Genomic DNA, 16,765 nt, shown 5'->3' on the forward strand with positions numbered 1-16,765 from the left:
AGCTGAATTGGTCCGCTTCAAATACAAATTTGAAACGACTGAGTGCCACATGGCTGACGCATGAGGAGTAATTGTAGTTAATGATATCCTATAAGGCGAAAGTACGGTGTAAAATAGTGACGATGCAATCAAACAGCAAAAAACAAAAAACAGCAAAATCAAAAAACAAAAACAGACACAGTGTGTCCGCTTGCGATAATGATCGGACGATGACCGGCAACAAAATTTATTTTCGGTTTAGCCAGGCTCTATTCGAAACGCACAATGTTCCTCTAACGCTTCATAAAATGCCTAAAAATGATATATTGATAAGGAAAAACGCAATAATACCGCCTACAGCAAACACCCGCGAAATGGGGCATTTCAAGTGATACCCAAAATTTGCTTTCAAAGTGCGCAATAGCAGTAATTCTGAGAAAAATGCATGACATCTCGGCAAGTATGTGCAGGTGGCTTATACCTACCCGCACACACGTACTAGCTGTGGCAAGGATGGAGACAGCATTACCACGGATGACGGCAATTGATAGGCGCTTCCAGAGCCTGCCAGCGTCATGATTTGACAAGTCGGGACGCCTTTTTCTGATGTAGGCCTTGGTGGACGGAATGTAGACGCCCGCAGTCCCGAAAGCGACGGGTTGGTACTGAAATTTGTCCGCGAGATCTACGTACTCACGCCCTTTTCTGGACTCAGCGCCTCATGCAGCAGCTCCTGTAGCTATGGCGGTAGATAACTCGTGAGGTTCGGCGTGCGTGTTGACGCAGGTAGCATCCCAAACATGGCTTTTCGTCCGGGTGTACGGGTAAATTGTCAACCCGTGTGGTCGTTTGCGTTACCAGGGTGCAGGCCGGTTGGTTCCAGCATTGCGGGTACGGGTTGTTGCGGGCAGATGGCAGTGTACGTATAACGTTCAGCGCTGTGGGTCGGGGATGTGTTCCAGCGCTGAGACGGCATGTCAAGACGTGATAACCCTTACTGTCTGCAGGAGCACCGCATCCGCATTGGTGTGGGCCACACACATCGGCTCCGACCCTCAGCGCCATTGAGATGCGCAGCGTCTCGCCGTCAGTAAATGTCTCGAGATTGGCGGATTGCACGGCGTGCAGCCAGACGCCGTTCTCCGAAGAGCCGGTGCTCGGCAGCCGGGCACGGGCCGCAAACTGGTTAGCCTCCGAAAGCAAAGCGCTGCGTGTCGCTCTGCGAGACAGGACGACACCGGAGACCAACGTCAGTCCGGCTCGGTGTCCGTAACTCACCCGGCTCACCTTAGTTTGACCAGTTTACCTGCGTCTCTTTACCATTGTACAGCTGATGCTTCTATTTCCAGTTGCACACTTCTACTAAAAATTTAGAATAGGGGTTGCCAATCTAATGGTGCTGGATGGCACTATTGCAATGATCATTGATAAAAAGCAGCATATGAGATCACTGTGCCGGTACCAATTTGACATCTAGTACATTCTGATAGTATCCTGCCGCCCAACCTGTTGTTACAGAGTCTTGTTTCTGGTCCTTGTTCTAACCAGTTTTCCCGGTATTAGATATTTATTGAAAACCGGTCGAATACTAGCATTCAAAAGCGTGACAACCTTACTAACCGCCTACGTTCATGAAAACAAACCTTCAAATGTGTCGACCGTTATAAACCTTCAATGAATGGTTGCGAAAACCTGACGATCGAGACCAGCCTTTTAAACCGACAGCTGTAATCATCCGACAGTGACCACCACAACAACAACAGCTGTATCACACGTGTCAAACACGAGTGCCGCGTTGAAGCTTGCATCCCGTATTCCGGCTACCAACGCTGGCCGAGGGATGGGGTTCTGTGGCAGCCTGTGATATTGGTGCACAATAACTTACACTCTTTAAAGGGAGGGTTCCACATTTGTATGGTGTTTTGAACTGACAGCCATTTTGAAGATCATTCGTTGCAGTTCACAGTCCTGCCCTTCTTAAGACCTAAAACTCTCTAGTTTATGAGATGCACGCTCGCGAATAATTACGCCATTGGAATCGTACTGTTCGGTTGGCAATGCGGCGATCAAAGCCAGAGAAAATGTTATTGTTGAGTCGTTCATACCTGGCGTTCGTGGGCACGATTTCCAAATATAACGGCCGCCAATTGGCTCTCAGCCAATGTTGTACAGGGTACGATGACGCGATGAAACAGCGACGCATTGAGGCAATTAGTTACGAAACAAAGAAATTGTATTGTTCAGAGCAGCCATTGTCGATTCAAAATACAATTGTAGCTTTAAGTGACCATATTTCATAACATTTGATGCTCGCTTCAGTACTTTCGATTGTGGAACGTACCCTTTAATCCCGAAGCCGTACACGTCCAACAACGTCTGAAGCCACAAACACCAAGGATATGCCAATTACGAAACCTGATTTCGACCACCAACACCCAGCCAAATGGTTTTGATGCCCGACAGCATCTTCCGCCAAGAAAGTGTGGGGAAACCTATTGGAGCAGGGGTGTAAATTCCTATCCAGTTTTCAGGGGGAGCTGGGGGGGAGGGGGAGGTGCTCCAACTCTGTCACGTCAAGAAAAATGTGGGTCAAATCCGAGGAGCACCTTATTTTTTCGTGTTGTTTATGGGTAGCCTCAGACATTTTTCCCGCCCAGCCCCCACACCTATATACGATACTGCACCCCTGTGATGGAGGCTCAAAGACTGACATGCGACCAATAAGGCACTACGCTCCACCGTCCAGATCCACCGTCCACCACCCCGGCACTGCACCGTCCAGATCCACCGTCCACCACCTCGGCACTGCACCGTCCAGGTCCACCGCCCACCACCCCCGCCACTGCACCGTCCAGATCCACCGTCCACCACCCCGGCACTGCACCGTCCAGGTCCACCGTCCACCACCCCGGCACTGCACCGTCCAGGTCCACCGTCCACCACCCCGCCACTGCACCGTCCAGATCCACCGTCCACCGCCCCGGCACTGCACCGTCCAGGTCCACCGTCCACCACCCCCGCCACTGCACCGTCCAGATCCACCGTCCACCGCCCCGGCACTGCACCGTCCAGGTCCACCGGCCACCACCCCCGCCACTGCACCGTCCAGATCCACCGTCCACCGCCCCGGCACTGCACCGTCCAGGTCCACCGCCCACCGCCCCGCCACCCCACCGTCCAGATCCACCGTTCACCACCCCACCGTCCAGATCCACCGTTCACCACCCCGGCACCCCACCAGTCCAGATCCACCGTTTACCACTCCACCACTCCACCGTCCAGATCAACCGTCCACCACTCCGCCACTCCACCGTCCAGATCCACCATCTACCACACCGCCACTCAATTGTCAAGCTTACAGCACAGCTCCAGAGTGGAAATCGTCTGTGTTAAAAGGCAAGTGGATCGAAATCGCCGTGAGGCGGTCGGCAGCCGATACCAATCACGTGGCGGCACTACGGTTCTCGAGAATTTCGACCGCACTGAAGATAAATTGAGAACTGAATGTTTTTTACAGATTTAATCCGAGCCTTTTGAATTATTGGATTTTTGGGAGTAGAGCTCACGCTACGCAGTGCTCGCACTGCATGTGACAAAAACATAAGGAGTCGGATGAAGGAGAGAAATATCTATCCTCGACTGCTCGCCATCCAGGCGATTACAAACGCTGGTAAGAGATTGTCCTGCCTCAGGATAAACGCAGCGCTATCCAGCGCTCGTGTTTGATGGGTTGCGGCTATGGTCTGCCCTTAAATAAATCCTTCGGTACGATCATCCATTCCAGGGGCACTTCCTCGCCCTGAGTCGTGGAAGCAAGCACCTAACCTCCGGGTTCAAGAAGCCGGCATAGGCTTCTACATGCCCACCTACTACGGCAAGCATCCTGAAAGCGAGCGCGTGGTTAAGATCATCTCATGACGGCGCCGAAAATGGAATGTCAGCCTTTAACGGTGTGCCGAATAGACGGCTGACGCTGATCATGACTGATTTCATTTGAAATTTACTGCACAAAAGTATCCAGACATCTCAGGTGTCGACTTCGTCAGGCGTTAAGGCTTTTTTTGCCTCACCCAGATTGTGTTCGCACCAGCGTTGCAGTTACCCGGTGGGTATGTGTTATCGCTGGACATGGTCATCACCATTTCTGCGAATCAGATCCAATGCCCGGATATCGTGCCCAGCCGCTGCAGTGACCATCATTTGGCCACTTCTACCAAGTCGCGCGTAAAACGCAACAGACCAGCAGCCCCAAAAAGAAATAGAGAAATAAAGAAATAGGATGTACGGTTATCGCCGAGCAACACTGGTACACCGCAACAAGATCTGACCGCGGCCGACCGAAGCGCTGCCCTGCCTGACGTCCTGTCCTGTGCTGTTCTGTCCTGTCCTGTTTGACGTCCTGTCCTGTTTTTTTTGTTTTGTCTGACGGCCTGCCCTGTCCTGTTCTGTCTAACGTCCTGTTCTGCCCTGTTCTGTTCTGTCCTGTCCTGTCCTGTTCTGTCCTGTCCTGTCTGGCGTCCTACCCTGTCTTTTCCTGTCCTGTCCTGTCTGGCGTTCTGTTCTGTCCTGTTCAGTTCTGTCCTGTCTTGTCTGACGTCCTGTCCTGTCCTGTCCTGTCATTTCCTGTCTGACGTCCTGTCCTGTCCTGTTCTGTTCTGTCCTGTCCTGTCTGACGTCCTGTCCTGTCCTGTCCTGTCCTGACGCTTTTTCGTCCGATGAACCGTGAGAGGCGCTCCTGATCATCGCGAAACCACCGGAGTGCTCCACAACTGTGTGATATTTTAACCTGAAATAGCCATCTTGAAAATCGTTCGGAGCAGTTTATAGCCCCGTTCCTCTGAAGACAAGCTCCTTTTGCTTCTGAGCTACACGCCCGCTACGCGCGAAGCCCGTTACCGCTTCGTGCGAACTATTTCAGGGTCACTGAGGCATCCCAGAGACCATAGCAACGTCGTTCAAATCCTGTTTTTCCAATGGCCATGCGGCAGTCGAGGCCGATACAAATATAATTGTCGAGTCATTCAGTTCGTGAACACGATTTCTAGACGCAACGGCCATCCGCGGGCTCTCAGCCAATGAGCCTTTACCACTTCAAAGAATGCAAGCACGTAAAAGTGAGCTTATTTTATCATATCGTGCCCAGCCACTGCAGTGACCATCATTTGGCCTCGTCTGCCACCCCGCGCATAAAACGCCACAGACCAGCAGCCTCAAAAACAAATAAAGAAATAAAGAAATGGCATGTACGGTTATCGCCGAGCAACACGTAATCACTGTGTGTTTGCTCTAATATCTTCAAATCTTCAATCGTGGAACATTCCCTTTCACAAGCTTGCGCCATAGCGGACAGCCCAGGTTGACAACCCTACAGCTCACGCTGTGTCGGACGCGATCGGACGCGATCATGGGGTTCACGACTTAACACCGTGCCCTTCGTCACACCACCGCCACGTGCAGACAACTGAACCGTCGGGAGGATCTCTTACTGCCTTTTGAAGTCTTTGGACAATTCGTAATCACCGTGTGCGTGGGGCCGTCTATGAGGACAGAGCCCACGCCGTCAGCCCAGTCAGAGCTGAGACGACCGCTTCCATTGGATATGCGAGGAGGGAAGGCCGTTAACCGCGACGCTGTCATCTTTCGATGACTCCAGCTGCCCGGAGTCGTGTTTCCGGAGCAGCACGTTCGGGGATCAACAACAGCCGATGTCAACAGCCGATGCCATCTGAGCCGACCGGGGGAAGGGTGGGTGGGGGGGGGGGGGGGGCTGGGCATCACGTGAGGCCGGCCGGCCGGCGGCAGCGTCCGCACCGCGCCTGTCCGCGGCTATGACCGCAGCCACGCTGACTGGATGCGTGACAAGCTATCAATTTGCTGTTATTATTTTACCATGTTTGACTAAGCGACGATTCCGAAAATCCAGCTGTCGACAAATTGAAGACCTCATTAACTTGGGACTTGAGTTCTTGTGGCCGAAAAAACATAGTAAACCAAATTTCCGAATAAAACCAATAATTTTGCCAAAAATTCAGCTTTCTTTGCACCACTACTTAGAGCTTGTATTGCCTGGCTAATGACATTTTCTAATAGAAAAATGTCCTCCGGTTGCGGAGTTACCGACGTTTTACTTCGCGCGTTTTCGTCATTCTGACATTATCATCGACGGAAAACAGCCAGGTGCAGCGACCCAAAAATTTCAGAATCGTGATCAGTGAACGGCATTACTCCTCTAACCAAGTTTTGTCCAGATCTGAGATGATGAGTGGCATTAACTGAACTGGTTGAGTTTGTTAAGGATGACCCTAATAAAATAATGTTCTCGGAAAAGGCCAGCACCATCGGAGAACCGTTCTGTCACGCCTTTCGCCGCAGCGCCCAGCTACTTCGTCCCTTCCCAAGCCGTTGCGTCTCCATCAGTCCTCGCAAAGACGCGCAATTCCATTGAAAGTGCAATGCCGTTAACAACCTGGCAAACACATACATGCACCAGGTTTGCGCCAAATCCTCGTGTAAAAAGTACTGTTCCCACTACCGCCATTTCTGTCACTGTACCAGATTAACACACGAACAGACAAGTGGCGCAGGCAACAGGTGGTGCACGCTTGTCCACACTTGTCACACTTGAGGAATCACACTTGTCCTGCCTGTTGAAGGGGACGGGCATAATAAGTTTATTCTTTTTTAGACGCAAAAAGAAATAAACTTGCTCAGAAGGGGAAAAACAACTAAAAAACAGCTAACTAAAGACAGAACTTTCAAGCTCCTTCTTTTTGCTCACAAACGTGCATACAAAACGTGCAAAAAGGAGTACGCTTGTTGCTTGAACGGGAAGAAATGCATCTAACCGTGGTCAGTAATGTGCAATTCACGCGACCTCGCACAACGGCCACGCACTTGCCGTGTCTGAGCTCGATCTCACAGTTGGTTTGGAGCTCGTGTACACAGATTATGTGGCTCCGACACACCCACTCGTTGATGGGATTGTAGCAATATCGAAAACAGGGAGTGACAATGCACTTTTCATGCAAGCCGTACTCGATTTATCATCAAATTCTGCGAAATACTCAATAGCGTTGTTCTTCTCTAAACAACTGGGTGATTTTGCGCGAAAACAATATTTTCCCTTGTGCTTCTGGGCAAATGATTTTGAATTTACGTACGCCTTCAGTTTGGAACGGCAGTTTTGCACATTTGTTACAACTCCCCAATTTCACGACTTTTGCTGGTAATGGTGGAAATAGTCGCACCGCCCTCGCTGGAGTATCGCTATAGCGCGCAAGCGCTTTTTCTGTTTTTGGTTTAATGTCACCGATTCTTTGTATTGAGCGCTTCCTAAAGGCGCGTGCTTGGAAAGGCAAGACTGCATTCGGCAGAACTGCATGCTCCTGACGGAGTGAGATGATCGCGGCTGGCCATGCAGTGCCGGTCAGTCGATTCATGGCGCCCTGCGAAATCTGCTAGGGCTCAAGCTCGATTTGTGACCAATACAGAAGAGATCCCATGAACTTATTTGCCCCTCGAGACGGCAATAAATATATTTTCAAATGCATATCGGTTTGAAGAAAATCGGTGGCTCTGCGTTTTCTTCTTCAGAAAATGAGTTCTAGGCTTAACCTGGGTCACTACGTGTAGGTTACGGAGTTTGAATGCTGTATTGACTCACGTTCCAGAAACTTTCTTAGGTTTCTTCCTATGCATTTCTCTTGAACATGACGCCCAGCAATATTTCTAGAGGAAGGTAAGAAATATGGTTCATTACGACATGGCACGTATTCATCTGCGCATATATATATATATATATATATATATATATATATATATATATATATATATATATATATATATCTCTCTCTCTCTCTCTCTCTCTCTCTCTCTCTCTCTCTCTCTCTCTCCCGATCTATATCTCTTCCTCCTTCCTTCTATCCCTCCCTCTCTCTCCTCTCTTCTCCTCTTCTCTCTCTCTTCTATCCTCTCTTCCTCTCTCTCTCTCTCTCTCTCTCTCTCTCTCTCTCCTCTCTCTCTCTCTCTATCTCTCTCTCTCTCTCTCTCTCTCTCTTCTCTCTTCTCTCTCTCTCTCTCTCTCAAACGCTGCGTTGTTCTTACTGCACCCTCTCGGACGGCCGCTGCATTCATAGGTCGCTGTCAGAGGGAACAAATAGTGTCGCTTGCCGAAAGCGGAAGGTACAATGCCACTTGGACAGCCTTTATCCAATGGAATCAAAAGCGCACGACCCCACACACCGCGCGCGGGTGTAACTATCTTTAAAATGCCCATCACTACGCGCCCGCCGGTCGCCCTCATTTAGTAATGCGCTTTCGGGGGTCATAGGGCAACAAATACGTGCCTCCGTCAGATTGCGATTCTACGCTGCGAGTTTACAGTCCTCAGCTAATGTTATGATGCGTGCATATTCCCACTCTCCACACTCGATTACAAATAATTTTAACATTGGGCCTGACATAGGAGTCAATGCAACCTTCCTTCCCCCCCAGGTTAGATTACACGACATGCCTTCCGACATGTCGTGTAATCGCGTCCACATTTCCAATAGGGTATGGGACATTTGCTGTGGGTGTTTTGACACAAAAACGTGTCTCTTCTATTTCTGGTTTCCCCGTCGCGACGGTTTTTTGCGAACATTGTACGGCTTTCCACGGAAGGCGTGGGTGAAGGGCGCCAGCCGACGAATCCGACGATCGCATGCCGGTCCAATACTGTAACATTAAATGGAACATCTCACATTTGAAGATAATGAGGCAAGCATCCAAGAAGATGGAATAAGCACGTTTGCGATTATTGGGTTCTTTAATAAAAACTGCTCAAGACAACACAATTTCACCATTTCATAAATCCGTTCCTCAAGGTGTCATGGAACGTCTTTATGACGTCAGAGTGGCTGTCAGACTGGTCCAGAATTACCAATGAAGCGGATGGCCGGCTCACTTGTGGTACGTAAACTTGCCGAGAGATGGGGGGTTTGCTTGGACGCGTTTGCTGGTCCCGAATATCGTTAGCTGCTCGTGTCTTGCCTCTTTCTCGTGGCGTTCTTGTATATTTGCCTGTGATTTTGTTGAAGTTTTTAGCTGCATTCGCTCATTTGGTCATGATACTTTTCTCAAGTTACTCAATGCCCAACTTTACTTCCGTCCTACATCGTAGCATTGCCCAAATTTCTCTCTCTCTCTAAGCAGTCTCTCTAAGCAGCAGACACAATGTTCTTGACCGCGAGCTTAATTTCACCAAGTCTCGGTCAGGCACCAGAGAAAATTGCATGGTACATCCACTATGCATTTCCATCTTCCATGCTGTACAAGCGAAGATTGCTGTCTATAGATTCGAAGGGACTGGTCATGTATTTTATTGCAAATGGTCACGCCAATGAACTTATCCATACCTGACGCCTCATTCACAACTACTTGGACTATTATAAGCATGCTACCACTAAGGCTATGCGAAATAAACAATAATAGTGAGAATGTCGTCTCGACTCACATACAGGCTGCATGTCGCGGAATGTGACGTCCCGAGGATTTCTTGAATAACTATTTCCACGTGACTTGCAGGTGATAATTTGACCTAAAAATTAAGCAGTCTGGGAATGCCGGTTAAGGTGGCGTACACCACTGTAATCCCCACCGAGCGCAGAAACCCGTCTTAGCTCCTGATGCCCCCTCCCCCCTTCTCGCCAGGGTGACAGGCAGGCGACTCCACATAGCCTCAGCAGCTGAGTGCGCCGTCAAGCCCCGATGACACGACGTTTGCCTCCTCACCCATCATTAAGTGATCTGCTGAGCTGAGTTAAGGTGTCCTGGTGGAAACGACAGTTCAACTGTTCAGAGTTCAGTTCAGTTCAGTTCAGTTCCTTGCTGACTGGAAGACGTGGGTCAATCATGATTTGTAATATTTATCAAGTTCAGGTATGTAGGTAAGTTCATAATATGGTTGTAACTTATGCTAGTTAATGGCTGTTGCAACAACTGTAATTCGATGTTGGCTGGCTAGCAGAAATGTGAAAACCTACATGTGAATGCGCTTGGCTGGCACTTGAGAGGCGCAAGCTGCCATCTGTCAGGTTAAGTGCAGTGTAGTCCACATTGCTGCTATATAACTAAAAGGTATGGGGCGTAGGTGCCAGGTAACTATGCCGGCCCAGAGCTGAGAATTGAGGGAGCTGTTTGATAACAGGCTATAGGAAAGGCATCGTTTGCTGCACTGCATTTGGTAGGCTCAAACTAAAAGCTTACTTTTGGGCTATTTGCACCTGCCATTCATGCAATCATATATATATATATATATATATATATATATATATATATATATATATATCGGAACTGGGTCGGAACTTTGATTTCGCAGGCCGCGTGAGCCAGCAGTCAAATGATTCGATGCAAGCAATGAGTCTGAACTGAGTCGAATTCAAAAACTTGGAACGGGTGTAGTCGCGAGCTGAATCGGATCCTAAAAGTCCTGAGCCGACTAAAAGAATTCGGGTCGAACGCAAGTCTGGTAAGAAAACACAATGCGAGGAAAAATTGAATTCACCAATAAATGCGATCCGACTTAATATCACATGAAGAAACATGTGTGCGAAGAAATTCGATATGAATTCCACATGAGAAGCTTTCTTGTCGCACTGGAGACAAATGGCACAGCGGGCTTTTCTATGAATTTTTACAAAGTTTCCATGAAAAAGTCACGAATAATGGTAGGTCAAAGGTTTACAGAGGGGATAATACTTGCGCGCCAAGTTTTGCGCGCCCGACTTTGCGATACGAAAGTTTTGATGCAAACACTTGGATACGAAGTTTTGCGTACAGTAAAATGCGATGCGAACACTTCGTACTAGAGCTCGGGTGCGAAGAAACTTGTTACGTAAGGGTGAAAGCGACACGATTTTTGTCCCAGCGCAGCTTGCTGGCGGTCATCTCTGGACTGTGACGTCACTGGTGACGACCAATGGGGTTCACGGCTGGGAATCAGTCGTCTTATAAAGTCGGAGACGGTGCGGCCGCCGCCTGTGTGGAGGGGGAGCTTGTAACCTAGATACAGCACGCACCCGAACAGGTGAGCGGGTGGTCGTCCACGCCCGGAGATAACGATACTCTCGGAGACACGCAGGTTATTGCGTATCAAAGCAGGCATTCACCAGCGCTGCTGCACAAGTGCTTCAAAATGTATAGGCCAAGTGCTTGGGGCAGCAAAGCTATTCCCAGTTTAGTTTTGGCCAAAAGATGAATTGGTTTGGGAGGAAAATTTGAAGCTTTCCTTAAAACGCCGCCGGCAGATCTTCGGCACGCATTGTGAGCTTGACCCAACGGCATCAGCGCGTCAACGTGCCGTGACGTCATGTGTCGGAGTAAAAACCGGCGCGGTCCTTATTGGCGTACATTTGCTCAGCCATTAATTGACATTCTGATAAACGCTCGCGTGGCGAGGATGTTGCCTTCATGCAGTGTTTCTGGGACCGCGGAAATAAACGGTGAACAGCAGAGCTGCGCGTCTTTACTCGGCTTATTAATTCATATGATTACATATTTATCAGCGCGCTTTGCAAAAATAAATAAAATAAATGCGCCGGCCATTTCGGTAATTCAGTTTCGCATCATCTCAGGAGACTTGCAGACTGATTTTCGTACAAATGACAAATTATGCTATCCGTGCGTCACATACAGTGTCTCTTCTGATTCCGTTTACTTTATTTTGAGATTTTACCAAAGCTGGTGAGCGATTCGCACACATTCAGACAGCTATATCATTGCTATGCTCAACAGGCAAAAATGTCGGAATGTTCACAAGCATCACGAGGTCTAAAATACTATGAAGCCGGCCTGCATGGTCTCCAAGGTGTCTGCGCCACTAGTTGCCGGTATAAAACTGGTTGGTATTGATAGTAAACAAACCAACGGGTCAATTTATAAATGCTGTGCTGTTGAGGTTTCTAAATTCAAACGAGGGAAGCGGCCTTGGTGATATTGTTAAAGCTTAGATCAAAGCTCATAATTTCACGATAGATGTGACTGAAGCTGCGTTTTGCTCTATACCTACTTCAAAAAATTTCATGTTTTTCTCCGGTAAGCCGACAATGTTCCTGAGGTTTATTCCCAACCTCTACTAGTGTCAGGCTGACATGGGGGTCGTCACTTGATCTGAAGAGTTTAAATCCCATATCGCAATTCTTCTTGGATCTGAGATTTTACCGATTTAAGTGATTGTACTGGTTCTTAACCAGAATCCGTGACTCTAGCTCCAACTAGCTCTAGCTCAAACCTGGCCATGCCAGGATGACTAACCTCTTGCCTGGGTCAGGGGTGAAAATAGTTTCAAGTACAGTGTTAAACACAGTACATGATATTCGTCACCATATGGATAGTTTGCCACCACATCAGCCGTGCGGCATCCGGCGAAAGACATCGAGCCTGCAATCCAGCCATGGTAGATGTGAGCAAAAAAGCGTTCATGTCTTTATGACACGATATCCAACAGCATATCACAAAACGTGGACCTTACACGCTGCAGCCGTGTCATGACATTTTCGCACGTCGCAACAATTCGCGGCAGTACCGGACAAAAACACTACAAGCTGATGTGCTATCTGGACCGGAACCACTTAAAAGTGTCCGCACACGCGCTGTCACCATGTTGCGCAATGCACACACGTATAGCGCGCTGCACGTATGCAGCGCATTTCATGCAATGTGCGTGCGTTGGAGAGGCTGAGTGTTCCTGCATCACTCATGTCGTCCTCGGAAGGCGCCTCCGCTTGTTCCCGAGACTGTTTGTTGTTTATTTTCGATTTTGGACATGAAGCAGTGCATGATATGACCAGTGGACTGGCGCAAAAACGAACGATTAAATCTGAGAACTAAAAAATCACCGCCGCCGGGGACCCGCGACCCACCGCCCACTCGTCCGACCTGCAAGCTCGAGACGGGCCGGGCGTCCGCCACCGCTCCAGTTTACACATATAGCCGTCCAGGGCCGACGGCGGATACCCGGCCCGGCAACGCCGCCGTCACCCGTCTGCTGCCCCCGCCCGCGGAGAGTTAGTAAGCAAATGGCTTGGTTGGAAGAAGAAATGCTCGAACATTTTTGCTTTCTGCAGCCCGGTGCAATGGGAGATGCCGACTTGCTCGAGACGCAGTGATGTGCATGACTCGAGAGAGCAGTTTTCCAGCAATAGGTTCGTACGCATCTGTGTGTGGGAAAGGGGGGCTGCAAAGGAAAAAATGGCGAAAAATATCATCAAAAGGCATCAACAGCAGGTCTCTTATGAGTTTGACCACTCTTCCTCTCTCTCAAGCCTGGGAGTGGACAGGCAACAGGTGGTGCACGCTTGTCCACACTTGTCACACTTGAGGAATCACACTTGTCCTGCCTGTTGAAGGGGACGGGCATAATAAGTTTATTCTTTTTTAGACGCAAAAAGAAATAAACTTGCTCAGAAGGGGAAAAACAACTAAAAAACAGCTAACTAAAGACAGAACTTTCAAGCTCCTTCTTTTTGCTCACAAACGTGCATACAAAACGTGCAAAAAGGAGTACGCTTGTTGCTTGAACGGGAAGAAATGCATCAAACCGTGGTCAGCAATGTGCAATTCACGCGACCTCGCACAACGACCACGCACTTGCCGTGTCTGAGCTCGATCTCACAGTTGGTTTGGAGCTCGTGTACACAGATTATGTGGCTCCGACACACCCACTCGTTGATGGGATTGTAGCAATATCGAAAACAGGGAGTGACAATGCACTTTTCATGCAAGCCGTACTCGATTTATCATCAAATTCTGCGAAATACTCAATAGCGTTGTTCTTCTCTAAATAACTGGGTGATTTTGCGCGAAAACAACATTTTCCCTTGTGCTTCTGGGCAAATGATTTTGAATTTACGTACGCCTTCAGTTTGGAACGGCAGTTTTGCACATTTGTTACAACTCCCCAAGTCCACGACTTTTGCTGGTAATGGTGGAAACAGTCGCACCGCCCTCGCTGGAGTATCGCTATAGCGCGCAAGCGCTTTTTCTGTTTTTGGTTTAATGTCACCGATTCTTTGTATTGAGCACTTCCTAAAGGCGTGTGCTTGGAAAGGCAAGACTGCATTCGGCAGAACTGCATGCTCCTGACGGAGTGAGATGATCGCGGCTGGCCATGCAGTGCCGGTCAGTCGATTCATGGCGCCCTGCGAAATCTGCTAGGGCTCAAGCTCGATTTGTGACCAATACAGAGGAGATCCCATGGACTTATTTTCCCCTCGAGACGGCAATGAATATATTTTCAAATGCATATCGGTTTGAAGAAAATCGGTGGCTCTGTGTTTTCTTCTTCAGAAAATGAGTTCTAGGAGCTCTAATGAGCTCTACGTATTCATCTGCGCTATATATATATATATATATATATATATATATATATCTATCTATCTATCTATCTATCTATCTATCTATCTATCTATCTATCTATCTATCTATCTATCTATCTATCTATCTATCTATCTATCTATCTATCTATCTATCTATCTATCTATCTATCTATCTATCTATCTATCTATCTATCTATCTATCTATCTATTATCTATCTATCTATCTATCTATCTATCTATCTATCTATCTATCTATCTATCTATCTATCTATCTATATCTATCCTATCTGTCTGTCTGTCTGTCTGTCTGTCTGTCTGTCTGTCTGTCTGTCTGTCTGTCTGTCTGTCTGTCTGTCTGTCTGTCTGTCTGTCTGTCTGTCTGTCTGTCTGTCTGTCTGTCTGTCTGTCTGTCTGTCTGTCTGTCTGTCTGTCTGTCTGTCTGTCTGTCTGTCTGTCTGTCTGTCTGTCTGTCTGTCTGTCTGTCTGTCTGTCTGTCTGTCTGTCTGTCTGTCTGTCTGTCTGTCTGTCTGTCTGTCTGTCTGTCTGTCTGTCTGTCTGTCTGTCTGTCTGTCTGTCTGTCTGTCTGTCTGTCTGTCTGTCTGTCTGTCTGTCTGTCTGTCTGTCTGTCTGTCTGTCTGTCTGTCTGTCTGTCTGTCTGTCTGTCTGTCTGTCTGTCTGTCTGTCTGTCTGTCTGTCTGTCTGTCTGTCTGTCTGTCTGTCTGTCTGTCTGTCTGTCTGTCTGTCTGTCTGTCTGTCTGTCTGTCTGTCTGTCTGTCTGTCTGTCTGTCTGTCTGTCTGTCTGTCTGTCTGTCTGTCTGTCTGTCTGTCTGTCTGTCTGTCTGTCTGTCTGTCTGTCTGTCTGTTCTGTCTGTCTGTCTGTCTCTCTCTCTCTCTCTCTCTCTCTCTCTCACTCTCTCTCTCTCTCATCTCTCTCTCCTCTCTCTCTCTCTCAACGCTGCGTTGTTTCTTACCTGCACACTCTCGACGGCCGCCTGCATTCAATAGCCCACTGTCAGGTGAACAAATAGTTGTCGCTTGCCGAACGCGACGGTAAAATGCCACTCGACAGCCTTTATCCAATGGAATCAAAAGCGCACGACCCCACACACCGGTGCGGGTGTGTTGTAACTATCTTTAAAATGCCCATCACTACGCGCCCGCCGGTCGCCCTCATTTAGTAATGCGCTTTAGGGGGTCATAGGGCAACAAATACGTGCCTCCGTCAGATTGCGATTCTACGCTGCGAGTTTACAGTCCTCAGCTAATGTTATGATGCGTGCATATTCCCACTCTCCACACTCGATTACAAATAATTTTAACATTGGGCCTGACATAGGAGTCAAAGCAACCTTCCTTCCCCCCCCCCCCCTAGGTTAGATTACACGACATGCTTTCCGACATGTCGTGTAATCGCGTCCACATTTCCAATAGGGTATGGGACATTTGCTGTGGGTGTTTTGACACAAAAACGTGTCTCTGCTATTTCTGGTTTCCCTGTCGCGACGGTTTTTTGCGAACATTGTACGGCTTTCCACGGAAGGCGTGGGTGAAGGGCGCCAGCCGACGAATCCGACGATCGCATGCCGGTCCAATACTGTAACATTAAATGGAACATCTCACATTTGAATATAATGAGGCAAGCATCCAAGAAGATGGAATAAGCACGTTTGCGATTATTGGGTTCTTTAATAAAAACTGCTCAAGACAACACAATTTCACCATTTCATAAATCCGTTCCTCAAGGTGTCATGGAACGTCTTTATGACGTCAGAGTGGCTGTCAGACTGGTCCAGAATTACCAATGAAGCGGATGGCGGTTCATTGTGGTACGTAAACTTGCCGAGAGATGGGGGGTTGCTTGGACGCGTTTGCTGGTCCGAATATCGTTAGCTGCTCGTGTCTTGCCTCTTTCTCGTGGCGTTTTGTATATTTGCCTGTGATTTGGTGAAAGTTTTTGGCTGCATTCGATCATTTGGTCATGATACTTTTCTCAAGTTACTCAATGCCCAACTTTACTTCCGTCTACATCGTAGCATTGCCCAAAATTTCTCTCTCTCTCTAAGCAGTCTCTCTAAGCAGCAGACACAATGTTCTTGACCGCGAGCTTAATTTCACCAAGTCTCGGTCAGGCACAGAGAAAATTGCATGGTACATCCACTATGCATTTCATCTTCCATGCTGTACAAGCGAAGATTGCTTGTCTATGATTCGAAGGGCTGGTCATGTATTTTATTGCAAATGGTCACGCCAATGAACTTGTGTTACCTGACGCCTCATTCACAAATTTGGACTATTATAAGCATGCTACACTAAGGTATTAAAATAAAATGTCGATAATATGTAGATTCTAACATGCAGGCCCATACGGCGCATGGCGGAATGTGACGTCCGAGGATTTCTTGAATAACTATTTCCACGTGACTTGCAGGTGA

This window comes from Pollicipes pollicipes, unplaced genomic scaffold (assembly GCF_011947565.3).
Source record: "Pollicipes pollicipes isolate AB1234 unplaced genomic scaffold, Ppol_2.1 Scaffold_1600;HRSCAF=1878_pilon_pilon_pilon, whole genome shotgun sequence".
Lineage (NCBI taxonomy): Eukaryota > Metazoa > Arthropoda > Thecostraca > Pollicipedomorpha > Pollicipedidae > Pollicipes > Pollicipes pollicipes.